Source organism: Chiroxiphia lanceolata, chromosome 3 (assembly GCF_009829145.1).
Source record: "Chiroxiphia lanceolata isolate bChiLan1 chromosome 3, bChiLan1.pri, whole genome shotgun sequence".
NCBI classification, from domain to species: domain Eukaryota; kingdom Metazoa; phylum Chordata; class Aves; order Passeriformes; family Pipridae; genus Chiroxiphia; species Chiroxiphia lanceolata.
In genome coordinates, this window is record NC_045639.1 from 70,111,031 (window position 1) to 70,131,874 (window position 20,844).

Here is a 20,844-nt window from a genome sequence, read left to right on the forward strand (position 1 = left end):
ATTTCATAAACAAATGTTAACTTTTATCTGTAGAAACAGCTTATCAGATGGGAATTTTTATTCCTTTTTCATGAATCTAGTAGATATACGGTGAATATTGAAGATGGATTGGTTGAAATGTTCATTGCATAGTGCTGCTTTCACTGCTAATGCTTATTAAAGAGAAACTGCATTTTTAAAGTACTTGGAAAGAACTTTTGTATTTTTTCAGGCAAGAGGATTAAGGCAAATTTATTTTCACAGTTTGCCTCTGCAAGTCACAAATCAAAAATATTTTCACTATGCCTTGATCTGCAAGTCACAAATTAAAAATATTTTCACTATGCCTTGATCTACACTTATGTGGTGGTTGGTTTGGTTTTTTGTTTCAAATCTACTACTACCACTAAGAAATGGTGTTAATAGATGGAGTGATAAAAGTGAATGATAGAAGCTGGTTTTACTTCCTAATAGCAAAATGTGTTGGCACTCACCTGTAAAAAAAACCCTAACCACTAATAGAACTGCATTTCAGGAAGTAAAATGAATAATAGTTTGGCGTTTGCTTGTTTTGGGTGTGTGGTTTTTTTTGGGTTTTCTTTTATAGTTCAAATGTAGACAAAACTCTAGAATTTTGGATAAGTACAGGTGGCAGAAAATTAACCACAAGATTCTCAAACCTATCTTGTATATAAATGGCTTCAATTCACAAGCATATTCCTCTGTTTTGACAACAAATCTGTCCTTCAGCTGGTTTTTCTTGTGTGTGTACACTTGCATCTCTATGCCTATATATATTCTGTGTTGAACAACTGGAGAATGCCCTACGGTTGTAATGAAGCAGTTTTTATTATTCTCCATTACTTTGTTTTCATAAACTTTAAAAACTCCTTTATGATGTAAAGTTGCTTTTGCCTGTTGAGAGTGATACGTGAAGTGCTGTGTAAGAGCTGTGCAGAGCCAAGCCAAACTGGAGGAAACAAATCTCATACTCCGTCTATGGCACTGGGAAAGAGTAAGAAGAGGGAAGACATGTATATAGCTATTCTACTCTGAAATACTTCCCACCTGTGAGTTTGCGTGGGATTCAGATTTCCAAGGTCAAGAGAGGGAGCTGAATAACTGAAAAATCTGAAAAATCTAATTAACTGCCACCTGTATTGAAAGTTTCTAGTAAAAACTTTCATAAACTTTGAAGACTGTGCTGATTTCAGGCATGGAGGTAGAGCTGTCATCGTGCTTAGGTATCCAACTTCCAGCAAAGGCTGTTTAGAAACCAAGGCTGGCCATTCCTGCTGCTGCATTCTGCAGGAATGCAGACCAGGAGGAATTAGGTGAGCACTTTTGATGCATGTAGACAGTAGGGAGTTAAGCCCAAACCACAGCTCTTCTTTCTTTACCAGATTTCAGAACCATGTAGGTTATCCAATGCCTGTACCCTCGTGCTTAAGGCATTCTGGAAAGTGGGAAGGGTGGATCTGAGTAAATGTTTAGTGAATCAGTGTTTCCCAATAGTGCATCAGTGCTTAGGCTGTTATGTGAGATACAGGCAATAGCATCAATTAATCCAGTTGTTTGGACACAGATAAAATATGGCTGAAAAAACTAAATGTAGAAAATGCTTACTTCAAGTGCAGCTTGGGTATCTAAGTACATAAAAGAGGTAAAATTTCAGAAACACATTTATCTTGCACATTTCATGGTAATTGTACCTATTTCCTCTACTCAGGATATTAAGCATTGGGAATACTCATTTACTGTACCTAAGGCTATACCTACAGTGTCTTGAAAATTAAGGTGCTTAATGGAGCCTGAGAGTTTGTTCTCTAGAGCCCCAGCTATTTCCTTATGACTGTCCTTTAGTGCAGAGTCTTATTTTGTATCTGACTCGGATATACTTTAACAAGAACAGTTAAAACTGGTACAGTTAATTAACTGGAATTACTTATGGCACATTTGTTATTTTTGGTAGTTCTGTACATAAAGAATAAAACATTGCATTTTGCAGTTGTATAAAAAATTCACTTAAACATTCTGAAAGCAGCCTTATCTTTGATTCCCGATGAATGTATCTTTAATGGAAAAGAAACAGAAGTAGTGAAATAAAACTTTTAAAAGGTTTTCAGTACACAACACATTGCAGAGTGGACAGTGCATATATAAAGAAAACTGTCCAGATGCAATTAGCTTGCACAGTCATATACAAACTGTGCTGCTTTTCATGCTGCTGTTAATGGTATTCATTACTTAATATCTGTAAAACTACTTCATTATAGTCCATCAAAACCCTCCTTATAACTTGTTGTTCAATACCTATGTAAACAGACATAGGCAATATTAATGCCAGTATTTGTGCCCGTGTTTTTCTGTCTCTTATTTCCTTGTCTGCTGTTGCAAGTCTCTTGGAGATACCAGTCTTAATCAGTAGACAGAAAGTGGGAAGTTGTTGATGTTCTCATCTGTAGATGATAAAATGAAAAGCATCATTAAATGGTGGAAGATTTAATTGATTAGGGTGAAATGTAATAGAAAGTGCAAATATCAAAAGAAGCATTTTTACATTTATCCATAGAAGAGTGCATAAGAAAACCGGCGAAGCCCTAGCTGACCTAGACAATAATTGCAAAGCAAAATGAATCTGAATTCTGTAAAAGGCAAATTTGCTATTAGGCTGTATCAGATGAAGTATTTCTGAAATAGCTAGAAGTAAATAGTGCCATTTTACAAAGCACTGGAAAGATCTAATGTAAAATTTTGTATTCAGGAATGATATATTACAGCTAAAGACTAGAAGAGTGATTTGTTTGACGTACAAAGTTAAAGTTTAAGGGAGCTGTGACTCCCTCCCACATGTAAGTACAGCAGAAGGTAAACACTGAAGGAAGAAGAGTTACTTAAGATAAATGATGGCTAAAGACAAACTAGAAGGGTGGGCATGATATATTTAGGTTGGAAATTGGAAGGAGCATTTAATCATACAGAGTTGTGTGGTTCTGAAGTAGCTTTCCATTAAAGTTTTGTCTTTTATAGCCCTGCAGTAGATATCAAATGGAACTTGGTTAAAGGAAAGTCATGTGACAGGATTTGCCATATTGGACTTTCTTGCCTAAGTCTGGCTGTTTGCTGTTGGCTGAGCAACACAGAGCAGTAAACACAGGAAAATACCTAAAATCCAGAGAAAAGATTATTCAAATAAGGGATTATAGATAACTGTTTACTATAGGATTAATCATACCTAGCTTTCATAGGTTCAATGACTAAGTTGCAAGAAGGGTTTGAACTTCTAAAGATAGGAGCTTCTGCATGAGCGTGAGTTCAAGGACAACAGAATGCAATCTGAGTGATTATCTTTTAAGTATTTAAACTACTGTAAAGTTATTAGATATGATTGTACCCCCTTAGCTCAGCCTTTGTAATGTGATTGATTTTTAGTTTGCAGAAAAAATTGCACCCAAATAGCAAATTCTGCACTGATCTGTCTTGCTCAGTATTCTTACTTCAACGGTAGCCACCAGCAGATGCCTAGAGAAATGTAAGAATAGGATTAGCCCCTATGATACTTCCTGCTATTCTTTCAGTTTCTGAGCATTTTCAGCTTGAAGGATTTGTAAATACTTGGGGGTTAGTCTGTTTAGGTACATGCAGTGAACTCTCACAGGTGCTTGTCTGTTTTTAGCTTGACTTCTTTAAGTGAACTTCTTGTATTCAGTGTTCCCTGCACTGTTGGAAATTGTCTGAAATCCGACCACATGTTGTCTTTGAACCTGGCTCCTCCTACCTTTTTGTGCTATCTGTTTATTTGTTTTAATGCAAGAAACCATGAATACTTAATCTCTACGTATGATGTTGCCACTAAAGATTTTGTAGATCTCTGTCACAGGAGCTCCCAAACTCACATTTTTTGTAAACAGAAGCATTTCATGCATTTGAGCATTCCATGTACAGGGACAATTCGTACCATAGATCCCTCTTGCCATCTTGGAACCCTTTCCACTTCTACTGTGTCCTCTATTGAGAGGAACAGGCAAAAGCTTTATGCAATATTTAAAGTATGGAACAAGCATAATTTTATAGAATCATATAAAATGTCTCTTTTTTTCTGTTTGATACTCTTCCTTTCCTGATGTTTCCTAGTTTTCATAACGCTTCTTGAATTTCCTAATTCACTTTATTAGTATGGCCAAGCACCAAGCTGATGCTTTCATGGAATTATCTAGCACAGCCCCACTCTTCTGCTCCTTAGCGTTGCTAGTCTACTCAGAGCCTCTTGTTTTATATATGAAGCTAGGATTAGTTTTCCATACGTGTATTGTTTTACATGAATCTAAATTGAATTTCACCAACCATTTTATTACCTGATCACTCAGCCTGATCAGGCGTTTTTGCTTGTCTTTTGGGCATTCCTCTTTACTACTTTGTAGTATGTACCACCAGTAGATTTTCTCACCTCACTGATGTACTGCCATCCCTTTCTCCTTCTCCCTTGCCATGTTACGTATGAATGTGTTTAACAGGTGTGGTGGGTTGACCTTGGCTGGACACCAGGTACCCACTCAGCCACTTTATCACTCCCCTTCCCAGCTGAACAGGGGAGAAAATAAGATGGAAAACAACTCCTGGGTTGGGATAAGGCAGTTTATTAAAGCAGAAGCAAAGCAAAAGCTCACACATGCAAAAGCAAAGCGAAAGATATCACGGTTTGTTCTCTACTGCCCATGAGCAGCGATGGTCGGCCACTCCCGAGCAGCAGGGCTTCAGCACGTGAAACGGTTCCTCAGCAGGCAGCCATTTCAGACAGTGCATGCCTGCCTTCCTGCTCCTTGCCTTAGCTTTTATATCTGAGCTGACATCGTATGGTATGGAATATCCCCTTGGTGAGTTTGGGTCAGCTGGCCTACTTGTGTCCCTTCCCAGGATCTTACCCTCAGTTGAGGAAGGAACGTTACAGTGGTGATGCTGTGCTCAGCAGTTGCCAGAACACTGGTATGTTATCAACGCCCTTCTAGCTACCGATGCAAAGCACAGCACTGTGAAGGCTACTATGGGGAAATGAACTCCAGCTCAGCCAGATCCAATACAACAGGACAGTTCCCAGTACAACCCCCTGTGCAAGTGACATTGTGAGAGCTGAGTCTGAACTCTGATCTTCTGGTTCCCCTGTTTTAGTCAGTTATTTTGCATACCACAACCTTTGCTTTTATATCTCAGCAGCTTACTTTCCTAAAAAACCTTTAGAGAAGAATTTTGTTTAAAGCCTTTTATAAAAAAGTGAGTAGGCTGCATGAGCTGGATCACCCTTGTGCTTGAGGTTGTAACCCCTGCAGAGAACTTCAACAGGTCTGTCAGGTAAACTTGCCTTTACAGAAGCTATGTTGGCTCTTCAGTGATGGACTTTATTTAGTGAGATGTTCACTGATTCTGTCCTTTATTATACTTTCTATTATCAGATCTCATGCTTACCCAAATGTATTCCTCAGAACTTTTTGTTTCTCAAACTTGGCAGTGCATTTGTCAGCTCCAATGTTTACATACTAAAGAGATTGTAATTATTTGGCAACTTCATTGTATATTTCATTAGAACCCTTGGGAGGACTCCACGAAGCTAAGGTGATATGTAATTTGTATGTTTGTACACAAATCTTCACCAAGCTTCTTCCACGGATACTTTCATTTTTAAATCAAACCTCTGATTATTTACTTAATGATTTAGTTGTTTATTCAGCTGATCACACTCTTTACCAGCATTTGCTTTAGTAAGTTGTGTTCTCTGGCAGTGCTCCTTAGATATGATATCCTTCAGTAGTCTCTACTTCTGCCTGGAGTGATTCTGTTGCTTTAGGAGCCCCTTCTGGCTTTTTAAGCCATCCTCATTTTTACATAATTTCCACTTTCTGGAAGTATTACTTCTGGAAGTAACTTTTGTTTCCTGGGGGCCAGTACAGGAGCCAGTTCTGTTTAACATCTTTATTGATGATCTGGACGAGGGGATCGATTGTTCCCTCTAGTCGGTTTGCATATGACAGCAAGTTGGGTGGGACTGTTGATCTGGAGGGCAGAAAGGCTCTACCGAGGGATCTGGACAGGCTGGATCGAGAGGCTGAGGCCAATTGTATGAGGTTCAACGCGGCAAAGTGCCAGGTTGTGCACTTTGGTCACAGCAACCTCATGCATTACTACAGGCTTGGGAAAGGGTGGCTGGAAAGCAGTTCAGTGGAAAAGGACCTGGGGATGCTGATCAGCAGCAGCTGAACATGAGCCAGCAGTGTGCCCGGGTGGCCAAGAAGGCCAATGGCATCCTGGCCTGTGTCAGTAATGGTGTGAATGGCAGTACCAAGGCAGTGATTGTTCCTCTGTATTTGGCACTGGTGAGGCTGCACCTCGAATACTGCATTCAGTTTTGGGCCCCTTTCTACAAGAAGACATTGAGGTGCTGAAGTGTGTCCAGAGAAGAGCAATGAAGCTGGTGAAGGGTCTGGAGAGTAAGTCATATGAGGAGCCGCTGAGGGAGCTGGGGGTGCTTAGTCTGGAGAGAAGGAGACTCCCCAGGGGACCTTATTGCTCTCTACACTACCTGAAAGGAGGTTGTAGCAGTGTGGGGGTTGATCTTTTCTCCCAGGTAACAAGTGATAGGACAAGAGGAAATGGCCTCAAGTTGCCATTTCACTATTTATTACATAATCTGTTACCACTATTTGTATATTTTTTTTTGTCCCCAAGCTTCCTTTCGCAAAGTTTCCAATATGCCTGGTATATTAATGTTTTTATTTAGGACAAGCAAATGATGTAAAATGGTCTGTTGAATTTTCAATTCCTGTTCTAATGCTGAAATTCTAAATAATGTATTCTGAATTATTAATGCGTTCCATAAATATTGAAACATAAGCATTAATAGTTTGATAAAACTAAGCATTTAAAACATGTTTTAAAATGTAATTGTATATAAAATGAAAGTTAGAAAAGAAAAAATGGCATGGAAAAGTACAAATTATATGTCTTAAGTGCTATGCACTAAAAGTAGCTGTAAGTACTGGCTGTTAATGTAGAAACACTGGTAATGTAGAATTATGCAAATGTGTACTTTTTCCAGCACTTCTGTTGAGAGCTCAGAATAGTAAAATGGAACAAATAGCTGAACAGATCAGCCAGAATAGTAACATTAGAATGATATATTTGACAGAACGTTTTGGTTTAAATGTATATCCCTGTCATTCTAAGGGGAAAATAATTTGTTTTATTCAAAAAAAGGAAATGGCATTTTTCCTTAATTTGAAACAAATGAGAAAACAACCAAGTTGCATAATCAGCATTTCCTTCTTCTGATCTCTAGTATTAAGTGAGTTGGGTGCCGGTAGGTCAGGATTCCACAGTTATTAGAGGTTTGACCTCTAAAACTAAATGAGATCTTCAGGGCAGGACTAATGTAATTCAGCATCTAGCTCTAAATAGAGTCTCAACATGATACTGCTGTAAGAATAATATAAGCACAAAAAGAAAACCTTAGTAATTTTCATCATCACTTCTTTACCCTTTGTTCTATGTGCTCTACTAGGAGAACCCACACAAATAATTTGGCCTTTTTTGCATTAATTTTATCTAAATTTAACACCTCGAACACTTTAGAATTATCCTAGCAGGATTTGTAGGGTGTTCCATGCCTATACAGATTTAGTGTATGGTGTTTTGAAGCAGTTAGCCCATGCAGTTAGGGATGCCAGGTGAAAGATCTTTGATCCATGCCTCACAAGACTTTTCAGCTGATCTGTGGAATTTACTGAATAGTTAAAATTAATTATCCTCATTTCAGTGAACAAACTCGAGAAAGCTTATTGTTTAAATGAAAATAACATAAGTCAGTACTATCTGTGCTCCCTCCTCTGCCTCCTGAACTCTTTGTTTGAAATTGAACAGCCCTTCAGAGTTGTACAGTGAAGTCCTTCCATTTTCTTCATATTTTTGTATTGTCACTTTCTACTTGTCTTATTTTATATATATGTTCCATTAATGCATGAGGAATCTCCTGTAGCACACCAGAACAAGTGGTTACTTTGTGCTTAATTTGTATAGCATCTCAAAAGAGTCTATTTTAATACTAAAGAAGTGTGAGGCTTCTTTAACACAGAAATGTGGGCAAATGTAGTATGCACCCAGACAAAGATGATGATTCAAAAACATATTGCAATATTGAATATAGTGTTACTTTATATATTTTCTGGTAGTAACTTTAGCTTGAATTTTTCAGAACATTTGTAAAGATTTAGCTTTTACTGTGAAATTTACCTGTTCTTTCCTCAATTCACAGAAAAAATGTAAGCGAATAATCAGTAGCATTACCAGTTAAGAATTTCATTTGTGTGTGTGTACCATATTATAACCGTTGGAATTTGCCTCCCAGGTAGTAGACATTGTTACTGTCGCTCAGTACATCAGCAGACAACACTGATAGCTTAAGCTAAATTTGCCAGGGCTTGTGTGATTGAAGCTTGAGACAGGCACAAAACCAAGGTACAGTTTTCCAGAGGTTAGGTAGTTTCCCTAGACAGCTTTTTGTTGAGAGAACTCCTCCCCCCCCCCCTTTTCTCCTATGTTTCCCAGTATTTTTTTATTTTGTGACATTATATTTATTTCCAGGTATAGTGAAAGATGCTTGTTCTCAACTGTACAGATGACCTGTAGTTTTGTGAAACATTGCAACAACTTTCCTTTGGCAGTTGCCAGACTTCTTAAGACATCTGTGGATGTTTTTAAGGACAGGTTAACTGATAATTTGCTAGAAATAACTTGTGTATAATAACTTGTGTGTAATAACTTGTGTATAATTGATCCTTCCTTATAATGGAAGAACGGACTGTAGATGACCTTGAAACTTAACATGGTTTTTTTACTCGGCTTTATGATTTTTTGAGTCTTTTAAATCTTGGGATTTGTTTATTGCGGGTTCTTGCAGTCTTCAGTCTCCTGAGCACCTGGATGGATTCAACACAGAGACAGATCTTGTTGAGTGAGCTCTTCAGGGTAGCAGGCTGAAGGGAAGAGTGCTTTAGCAGAAGTTGCCTTTGCTGCCTGCCTCTTTCCCCCTCAAAAAAACCTATGGGGGTTAGGAAAGCAGAGATGCAAAAGGTGCTCTGCTGAACATGGCTGATTAAAGAGTCCAGCTATTAAGCTGGGTCTCTCCAAAGTAACTCAAAGCAGCGGGAAATTCTGACAGCAGTCCCTAGGGGATTCTCCTTTAGGAAGCCCTGGCAGAACTCTGAGTGTTTTTGTAGTGGAGTGACTTTGTCTTGGAGGAGATGTCAAGGCTTCCTTGAAATGGAATCTCTGGTTAAAAGTGCTTTCATGCCAAGGAACTCACCCCTGTGGAGCCATTTCACCAGGCATCAGGCTCTTTGTACTTGCTTCCTGTACAGGGATGCCCAATGTCATATTTTCAGTACAATTTCAGCAATCCTGACTAGAAGCTGAAAGGGAATTTTCAGAATTGTTCTCATCCGCAGTTATTTTTAGAAGGAACAGGTGACCTTTAAGTAAGTTGGAAGTGGCAGGGAAGAAAGTGATGCCCCTTGAAGACCAAAAGTGTATGTCTCATGCAAACTTCTGAGAAGTGTGGGAACTTACTTTCTGTTCGTTCAATATCAGCTATTAGAAATCACTAAAAAAAAATGGCAGTTATTTAAAACTATTTAGATAATGAAACATTCTCAGCAAAGCACCTTCACAGTGAAATTATCTAGTTTTGTAGTGAGAAAACCTGTTCCTAAGGCTTTTTTTTTTCAGTTTAATTGTCACTGTTGTTATGTGGACTGGGTCTAAAAATAACAAGAATCTCCTCTTATACTCAACAGTTTTGCTCTAAGTGTTGCATAATCATTTGGTTATTTTCTTTAATTAGGTGAAGAGATGCTTCTCTTTCTTCAGTAAGCAGTAATATTTTTGAGTGACAGCAGTAGTGGAGAATGATTATGTCTAGGTAAACTTAGACCCTTCATTAGGAATAACTGTATGACAAAGTGCTGGACAATTACTTTAATCCTTTTTATTTATGAACAAGGTTGTCTAAATATTTATACAATGATAATGATATTACCGTAAAGTCTTATACAAGGTCTCTTTTTGGTTTTTTTTTTTGTTCCTTTTCTCATATATTAACAAAATATTTTCCCTGTAGTGGTACCTGACACAAACTGGATATTGGAAGAACATGCTTTGGACTTGTGATATAGCTTAATAGTAAACCAGAGGCTTTGTCTTCTTACTATTGTTTTTTCTTTGTTAGTTGCTTTTTGATTAGTTCTGTGGAGGAAAGTTGGTTCAGTGTATGATTGGGATAGAAATTTTGAAACCTCTTTCATGTTGCTCTAATACTCAGATTACTGTGCCACTCCCTCCCCCTGACTCATGTACGTTGGAATGGATCATCTCAGCACTAATAGAATAACTCCAAGCATGTAGGAGTTGCCGTGTGCATTAAATATAAATTATCAAAGCTGGTAATTTTGTTAGCCTTTTTAATCAGGAGTTCAGCAGTGAATTCTGATAGCTGTGAATTCTGACTCTCACCACATGAGAGTCTAGCCATTTTGGAACACTACTAAATTGTGGTTATGGGTTATAAAAACTGATGAAGTTGCTGTGGGTTCTGAGAAATGTGCAGAAATCATATTTTGCGAAACCAAGTTAAATTTTCTTTTATAAATCTCATCTTTAGGACCTTTCAGCGTATCTATATATAAGTATAAAAATATGCATTTGTTTAGTGAATGAACATCAGTATCAGTTTTGTCACCAATGTGGTATTCTCTCCCGCTTATGGTTGAAAAGAATCTCCAGGCTATTAGTAGGAACTTGATATCTACTTTATTATGTGCATAGCCATGTCTATTCCAGTATTGATCTGCAAGTAATAGAGATGACATTTGGTGGCTGGTTTAGCTTTTACTTGTTACAATCAGAAGCATTAATTTATTTCAGATTGCACTAAAGGTAGTACTTTTTTAAACAAGCTTTTTACTCTTCCTTGGTGTTTTCTGGTCTTTTGATAAGGATTTTGATTGGAGATTCACAGATTTCACAGAATATTCTGAGTTGGAAGGGACCCACAGCCTTGGTGTTATCACTATGCTCTAACCAACTGAGCTAATCTCAAGATCTTGCAGAGTAACCAAGCAGATGTTAGTTGATTGCATCTGTCATTGTGGTGTATAGAGTAAGGCAAGGATTTTATTTACAGCTTGTATTTCTTATATTTATTGCAAAAAATAAAAATTTTTCTTTTTTGGGATATTACTTCAAATTTGTTGCTAAGAATTTTAGTCGTATAAAATTATGTTATCATTGAAATTAAGATTTACTATAGAAAAATGCAGAGAAATGTTACTTCAATTAATTAATTTTGTTATTTTTTTACTTACAGAAAGACAGATGACTATCTGAATTTGCAGTATGAATATTCCCCACTAAGTTTTGTATGAATCACAGAATCATTTGGTTGAAAAGTGACCTTTAAGATCATGGAGTCCAACCAATAGCCTGACACTGCAATTTCACCACTAAACTGTGTCCCCAAGTGCCACACCTGCATGTATTTTAAATACCTCCAGTGATGGTGACTCACCACTTCCCTGGGCAGCCTGTTCCAATGACTGGCAACCCTTTCAGTGAAGAAATTTTTCCTAACGTCCAGTCTAAACCTCCCTTGGCACAACTTGAGGCTGTTTCCTCATCCTGCCGTTAGTTGCTTGGAGAAGAGACCAGCCTCCCACCTAGCTACAACCTCCTTTCAGATAGTTGTAGAGAGAGACAGAGTCACGCCTGACCTCCTTTCTCCAGATTAATAGTCCCAAGTCTCTCAGCAGCTCCTCATGGGATTTGTGCTCCAGACCCTTCACCAGCTCCATTGCTCGTCTTTTGTCATGCTCCATTGAATGTTTCCAATTTGTATGAATGTTTGTGAAACTTCCCAGACACAGTGGTGCCTTTATACTCTTATCTGTCCATGTCTCAAAGAGACTGCTGAGTTAAGAGCTCTGTTTTAAAGAGAAAGAAACTTCTCATTTTGTTTCTAGTAGTCTCATGGCATTGATCAGTGGAATTCTCCCACCTCTGTTACAATCCATGAAGTATATTTGCTTAGACATTTACCTTTCCCTTTCAAAAATAGGATGTGATATGCCTTATACTGGGGAACAGCAGACCCGTGGCTTGGACTGAATTAGTTTCCACTTCTGCTTACCTTCTCCAATCTATGATCTGTACAATGGATTTTTCCTAGTGTTTCCCTACATCCTCTTTCTATACGCTGATAAGATGCGTCATATAACTACATCACATAACAGCCCATCTTTATGCTGAATCCCATGTTAAATTCCACATCCACTCCTTTTCAGACATGTCTCCAGATTATGTGGATTCCTGACTGGTGTTTCATCAACATACTAATTACAGTGTCCTAGCTGTAAGTTAATAAAATAACCTGCAATCAATATTTAAGAACACCTCTTGAGTTGAACCAATGTCCATGTGATAATCAAGGTACTCTGAACTTTCCTTGACTAGACAACTGTTCTTCTCCTCAAAAAGGCATATTGTTTCCTGGTTTTAATTGTCTTAAATTTAATTATAATATGTTTTAGTTATGTAAAACTGGAAACATAATAAAGCACAAAAGTACAGTTGGAGAGACAGAATTTTTTAAGACAAGCAGGCAATGAAGAACAGTTCTAAAATGGGAAAAAATTAATATTAATCATAAATCTAGAATGGAATTTGCATATTATCTCCTGTCATCTAAGGAGTGAATTTTGCTTAAATTTAATGTCGGGGCAAGGTTGTAACTAGATTTAAGATGGAGCTTGATTAGTTAATAAATACAGTTATACAGCATTGTCTTCTACATTACATAGGATTAGGTTTGTGGTTTAAGGATGACATATCCTACCCCAAATGGTAATTTTACCTACTCAAAATATATGCATCTCAGATAGTAAAATCTGTTTATTTTCCAAGACTGCTTAACGCTGTGTGTATAAATACATTAGGCTTCTCCCTGTGTATTTGAATCATTTAACTTGAGTCACCCACACTTGCTTAGAGGTGCCTAATTTGTCTAGATATGTGGATAGCCTCCTAAATTCTCTATCATTCCCAGGAGAAGCTTGGAAAGGTGACCTGGGGCTTAGATCTATGACCCATTTCATCTCATCTGAGAGTGGTCATTACTGTCTCTGACTGGTAGCACATTTGGTTGGTTATGACATATTAGACCACTGAAAAAATATCTGTACAACACTCAAGATAGGTGATTTAAACTTATGTCTTCTCCTTTCTAGGGGAGAAGGAGCTAGGTAATAGGGGAAAAGTACCTTTCAAGTAACCAGGGACATTAAATTGGAAGGACGCATATCTAATTTTCAAATCAATAATTCTGGATATGGTTTATCTAATGACAATATGTGTATGTTTTAAGTGTATAATTATTTTCTGGGATTAAGATCTGGGAACTAAGTTCTTCTGCTTGCGGCTAATATCCCAGTTGCTGGATAAGATTTGACTTCCTTATTTGCTTGCTCGGTGTGAAGTGCTTTCACACAAAGTGTTCTGTGGCTTAATGCTTTTTATTACTGCAGTAAGGGAGGCATGAATTCATTCCTCTTAATCTTGTGTCCATCCTTTAATCAGTCTTCCCGTTTCTTGAGTGAGTTCTGCTAACAGCAGTTGTTCAGGAGGCAAGAATCATCCTTCCTTTGAAGCGCCTGTGCTTCAAAGAGAGTAAATAGAGTTAACCTGAAGTACATGAAGGCCTTTTAGATTACTTGTTTGTTTCATATACCCTTGGTAGAAAAAAAAAAGTAAACAGACTGGGTTGCTCTTTATAGGCACCTGTGATTTCTGTGCATTCTGTGGAAACTCCAACATTTAGCTAGGTATGGTGATTTCCAGCTGCGGTCCTCAGAGGCTGATGAAGCGACTGTGTTGTTGTCTTTCCAGACATGTCCATTTCCTTCCTCTCTTTTTCTATACTTGAAACGAACATTTAGATTACAGAATGAATATTTGATAATTACATTTTTATACAATTCCGTTCCAATACTGTGTCCTAAATTCTCTGAATATCTGCAGTTAACATATTTTAATTGCAAAAGGAATTATTGAAATTGTTGAGTTCCTTGGTGTTTACTTTATCTACCTTTGAGGCAAACAGGTAACTTTATTACTTGATAATTATATGTACTAGTTCAAAGTCTAACAGTTTCAAGCTATCTTTTTAGAGCTTCCTGTAGAGACAGCTAAAGATAAATCTCATTTCTACATCCATATTCTATCATTATCTGTTCTTTGCTAAATACTTGTTAAGAGAGAAAGAGCGAACTTTTATTAACTGCCGTACAAGATCTGCCCTTCCTCTTGGCTGGCTAGGCTAATCTTTTTGCTGTATTGCATCAAGAATAAACAGATTCACCTTCTTTTCTTTTGTTTTTCATGTCTGTGGTTCCTTGACTCCCTGAAAGGAGCCAGCAGAGATCTGCATTTAGTCAGTGTTTTCCTTTATCACAGAAGATACTATGATTGTCACGTTTAACATCCTGAGGATGTTTTCCCTGCAGACTGAGAACACCTTCTTTTCCCTGATAAATATGTACCTGCAAGTTTTTTGCTCACAGTGATTTAATGCTGTTGATGCCATCAACCTTGTAGGTGTACCTTTACCTCTCTTAAGAAGTCTGATGTAAGACAAAAGCACAGCTGAAAGCACTCAGTTATTTAAACTAGTAACTTTAAATAATTGTTGTTTAATGCATAGCACAAAACCAACTTAAAAATTTTGAAAATCAAATTTCCAAGCCTGGGGCCAAGAAAAGGAGGGTTTTTCTGTTTGTCTGATTCCTGTTTCATCCCAATAATTTCTAAATGACTTCAGACTTGAGAGATATATCATAGAGGAACAGATATTTGAAACATCATTAAACTACTGCAGATATTATGAAAATGTATGTCTTTGCAAATGTTATGGGCAATGGAAAGGTGACAGTGTTGATTTACCTGTAAATAGATACGGGAAACCAGAGAGGAAAGGCTTTCTACAGATATCCCAGTTATGGGAACATCTTTAGTTAAAGCTCACAATCAACCATGATACAAAAGCCTTGAGAGGACTAGCTTTAATTCATTCTAATCTTCACAAAAAAATTAATTTACTCTGCAATATTTATTCATTTCCTGGCAGAAATATTTCTTAAATTCAGCCATGGACAGAGAAAGTAAATGCTGGCTAGAATTAATTTCAGTATTTAAATTCAGGGAAAAATACATATGTAAATATAAGGTCTTTAAATGCTGCTTATGCAATTACAAGGAAATCTAATTTTGTGTGGTAAATGAGTTTTTCTGTGTGATACATTTTAAGGCGTTGAAATAATTAAATATTAGAATTCATTTATTAAAATATAACATTTAAAAACCTTCATGCATATAATCCCTACTTGCTACATAAATTTTCTAAGTGAGTACCTGTTCTTTTATATAATCTTTCATCAAATTGTTATGACGGAAGGGCAAATAGCGTCACATTTCTTCTTAATAAATATTGGCATGAGTAGTTTCTTTGTTTTTCTGTAAAAGTTTATTTATTCTTTGGAAGTCATATAAGTTAGACTAATAGAAAAAAACTTCCTATTGCAAGTTGTAAATGTGATCCTGTAAAAAATCTCATTTCACTTCAGAATAGTTACTTAAAGACTAAGAGCTGAGAGTCTGGGCCTCAGACCTCAGCATCCAATGGACATCCAAACAAGAAACTTAATCAGGGGAAAAAAATGTGCAAAAAATAATTTATGCAGGTGCAAATTTGGAGTAGATGATAGCAACCAATAATGTTACAACTAAAAGTATTCACAGAAACAGAATGATTTGGGTTGGAGAGGACTTTAAAGGATCATCTACTTCCAACCCCCTGCAATGGGCAGGGACACCTTGCACTAGACCAGGTTTTTCAGAGCCCCCTCCAGCCTGCTACTGAACAGTTCCAGGCATGAGGCATTCACAGCTTCTCTGGGCAACCTGTGCCAATGCCTCACCACCTTCACAGTGAAGATTTCTTCGTATTATATAATCTAAACATTAAATATCTAATTTAAACTGTTCCAGCTTAAAGCCATTACACCTTGTCCTGTCACTATGTGCTACTGTCACTACACATATATTGGAGACCCCAGAACTGGATGCAGTATTCCAGGTGGGATCTCACGAGAGAGCAAGGTAGAGGGGTAGAATCCCCTCCCTCGACCTGCTGGTCACACTGCTTGTCATGCAGCCCAGGACAGAGTTGGCTTTCTAAATTGCCAGTGCACGTTGCCAGCTGAACACCATCCTGATGTTTAGACTTGTTTAGGTATGCTTATGTAACACAAATGCATCCAGAATGCTGCTTTCAATTTTGGATTCCAACAAGGGCCGATAAATTAGATGATATTTGAGCACGAGTAATAAACATTACTGGACTTAGTGACACTTCTATGGGTTTTTTTCTGCTAAATAAGAACAGAAATTTATAACTTGGTAGAATTGCAAGCACAGAAAGTGTATGAAATCTATGAATACCTGAACGTTGCGAACAATGAGAATAAGAATTAATGTATGTAATCTGAAAGTACAGAGGAACAAAACTCAGAGGGAAAGAGGGAGAATTGACACATTTTTCTGTGTGTGAGATGTAGTTGATTGTAGAAGAGTTTACCCACAAAATTACTGGAAATCCCCTATGTAAAATGATGATATTTGAATGGGACTGTTTCTGTACTGTTGAATATTTAATAGCATTTCAGTTCAAAAGTAAACAGCTTCTCTGTAGATATTAATACCTTTTTCCTGCAGCATGGCTCTTCAAACATGTTAAGTAGCATAAATGGCAGTAGACAGGGAAAAATACTGTTTCTGTGCCTTGGCATTTTTTGCAACAAATCCTCTTCTGAGGAATTTCACTGTTCACAAGGGGGAAAATTCATCTACAAAGAAGCTCAGCTAGTAGTAATAAGGTGATTATTACACATCTTTATATCCCACTTGATAGTTGGTATATCTTAATTCTTTCTTTAAAACTGTGAAAAAGAAAATCAAAACCAGTAATCTGTCATTTGTGGATTTGGTATCCAAGCATAAAATGCATTTAGGCAGTTGGTATCATAGGATAAAGTGCAGTGAAAATTTCATTTTTAAATATGTGACTCATTCGTGGCTCTTCCAGTGCTAAGATCACTTCTTGAAATCTCTAATAATGTTTTGAGACACAAAAAGCTTCCGATAGTCATTGTTGACACCTGTTATTTATTTTAGTGAGTACTAGTTAATATAGTGTGTATCACTGGTGAATTAATATACAGGAACTGCATTGTGTGACGTTTCTGAGTCACTGCCATCTGTATGTTGGTCTCATTACTACTGTAGATTCCCAGCATCATTTATTATTTCATTAGCATTCAATTTCCTTCTCAGATTAATCAGTAAGATCAACACAAACACCCAGACTGTTGTATTCCCCCTCCTTCCTTGCCTCACCAGTGCACAGCAACTTATTTATTTCATTTTTGGCACATTGTAATTTAATATTTACCAGTAGTAGCTCGGTACCAAAGGAATAATTATTTCTTAATCGCTTTGCCTTCAGGGGGTTCTCCACTTGTGTCTGGGGAAAAAAGGGCAGGCTTTGGTCACCGGGGGCGAGCGTTGTCTGTGTTTCCTTTGTAAGGACAGCTCTGTTGTTAGGGCAGGGCACTGTGTGTTGAATTCTAATGCCTTGGTGCGAGGGCCAGCCCTGTTTTGGAGCTGCCGTGGGAGGTGTTGGCTGCGACGAACAGTGCCCCAGCCCGGGGGCTCCCTCGACGGGAGGAGTTCTGGAAGTTGGCGGGGCACTGCCGATGGGGAACACAGCAGTTCAGTGCCGTAGCCAGGGTGAAATCACCTTATCTGCCCAGTACCCACCAGGTTGCTTTTCTTAGCAGCTGGGAAGTTCAGGTACCTTTTCCTTAAATATTTATAATTTACTGCCAGGAAATACTGTTCGTTCAAAACCAGGTGGTTTTATCCGTGCAACAGAAATATACTGGCATTGATTTTATTTGCATTTGGTAAATTTTATAAGATTGTTATAAAATTGATATGTGCGTTAAATAGGTCTTATCCTGGACTGGTAAAGGACTATGTAACAAAGGTGACTGTTAATGCGTAGAATATATATTTTCAAGGAAAACTGTAGTAAATTTTCAGAGGTAGCATGTTATGATAAGATACGCTGAAACCACAGAAACTGTACCCTTAGTTCTGGTACTAAGGTTTTGATTTTAAATTAACACTGGATTAGTTATCTGTCTCTGTCAAGACTATAATAAAGAGCTTTTGTTGCAATCCATCATAGGGCTTTTGTGTTATACACCATACACAGAAACTGTTAACAGGAAGACGAGATTAATGCAGAGAGAAAAAATGTCATCAGATAAAACATAGGTCTCAAAAAGCAATTTCAAGTCCCATACTGTGTTATGCTTTAATACATTTTTAGCCTTTGGGGAACAGAGGAAAACTTGTAATCAAAAATTAATTTGAGCATTCTTGGCTGCACCTAAATTAGAACCCAGGATACTTCCAAAATTGTTTTTAATCAAATGACCTGACAGCAGCTCACTAGGAGAAAATTAATGAGTACAGGGTATTCTGAATAATACTTAGTAATGCTGATAAGAAATTTTGCAGCTCTTTTTCTAATCTTACATGTAATAATTTAAAAGATTTCTGTTTCAAGGTAGCTCCATGTGTCTGTCCAGGTTCGTTATGCAAATATATTTTTCATCTGTTTTATGTTTTTAAAATAAGCTTGTTCAAAAAGCTTAGTAGAAAAGCAAGTGCAAGGAGTCACTGTTTTTTTCTTGATTAATATCCTAACAATGAAGTGCAATGTGGTTCCATATGACTTAAGTATTTCTCCATTATTTTGTGACTTTAGGATTTGGATTTGAAGAATGCAATTTTATTCTATTCAATTTCTGATTACTGTTTTGTAAACTTAAAATATGACAGGTCATGAAGGAATTGGATCATCATATATGTAACAAAAGTTTTAGTTTAAAGCTACTAAGAAGTAGAATTGTAGGGAAAACCAAAAGCAAATACCAAATAATTCCCATCTAATATCTGGAAATCCTTACTGTTGTTATTTTATTTTTTAAATATACATAGGAAGGCTTTTTAGTCAGAAATTTTATTCTTTGTCTGTTCTGTGTTTTTTATGTTATATATATATTTTGGAAGTAAGTTGTTATACCAAAAAAAGTTCATTATAATTTTTTATTTCTATTTTTGCTTAACGTACTTATTGTGAAAGAAATTTGTAAGTTTAAATATTTCTTGTTGTAGACATGCTAAAGAGCGTCATGTCTAACTTTTTTCATTTAATTTTGTCTATAAGCCAGAAAGGTAACTGGCCTAGTGCCTTATTTCCTCCAGCAGTCCTGCTTTTCAGGGTAGTAGTGTTCAACCTGATTTATTTTAATGTGGGGTTTTTTTCCAAGAGCAATTTGAATTGAATAGCTGCAGGTATGATGGCTGGATTTTTTTTTCCTGTTTTTTCTGTTGATATGTTAAAGTTGGCATGAGTGACTTACATGTAAAAGACAGTTAAGATGGAAGCTGTTGGTAGTGTGAAATAAGGGAATTAACGTGGTGAAAAGAATTAATGCATAATAAATTGACAAATCAGTAGGTACTTGTTTATATTCTGCAAAATCATAGGTGAAAACAAAGGAAAAAACTTCAGGCTGAGTTTAGCCTTGTAGAAAGAAACTATCTTGAAAACCCACAGTTAGTGAGCTGCTGTGCTCTGAGTTCTTTGTGTTTGAGTTCCACTTCACTAACAGGAATTTTGCTTAACAATAGGGATGAAATTTGCAAAATCCACATGCTGTGTATTTAATCCTATTATATTTTGCACTTGTACTGGGGGGAAAAACCCCCAATATTGAGCTGCATATTCTCTCCTTGTGTTTGAGATACCTTATGTTTTTACTCTATACACATAGTCAGAGTGAAATTTTTCATTAGGGTTTGAAGACAGGAGAGGACTGTATAAATGATGGTTACAGCCTCTCTCGCCTGCATGCTGGGACAGGAGGGACCAGTGGCAGCACAAACAAAACACAGGTGAGAGTGAGGACACTGAGGAAAGCCCAAAGCTATACAGTGGGTTGTAGCCAGAGGTGGACTTTAAATGATTTTCCCCAGCAGAATGGGAAATGGTATGGAAACCCCCAGGGCTGGACTCACTGGGTAGAAAGTGGTTGCTGCGTGCTATTTTGTTACATAGAGCTCATTGACTTGACCCAGATTGCAATTTCACTTGCTGAAATTATGCTGGTTTTTCCTCTAAAACCTTCCTTGTACTTATGAACTGGTATGTCAGCTTTCTCCCCTGAAATGTTGCTGGTGTTTCTATTAATGAAGTTGTACTTGTTGCATTGCTACTAGAGTCATATTTTGCAGTGTTACCCATCCTGAGAATTCTGCTATTGCTGCCATCACCAGTCATCTCAGTGACAATAGCAATTTAAGATTTTTTTGAAAAGCTGATTTATCACAGATAAAGCTCTCATGAATCAGCATATAAATACTAATCACTCAATTTATTTCCACCCATCACTTGCCAAAATTGCCTTCATTTTTATTATACTACTTCATTATAGTCACAACCTATAGAGGGCTGAAAATACAATTTTTTTCCCCAATGTAAAAATTATTACACTTTTTTCATTTGTATAAACTTATAAATTTTGACAAGGAAGTAGATATGGCTGTGGTTTGTGTCTGTAATCACATCCAAATTGATTTTGA

At 37.1% G+C, this 20,844-nt stretch overlaps 1 protein-coding gene across 7 annotated transcripts in view; it reads left to right on the forward strand.

The window, feature by feature from the left end:
• The window catches only part of WASF1 (WASP family member 1), an 87,145-nt gene that overhangs the window by 29,454 nt on the left and 36,847 nt on the right, over positions 1–20,844 (forward strand). For 2 of the 7 annotated variants that reach the window (XM_032684191.1, XM_032684192.1), the window contains exon 1: positions 19,698–19,716. The exons of the other annotated variants lie outside the window; for them this stretch is intronic. The gene's annotated coding sequence lies outside the window, so the exon portion shown is untranslated. Of the gene's footprint in view, positions 1–19,697; positions 19,717–20,844 lie in introns of those variants that run through there. 7 annotated transcript variants of the gene reach the window in all.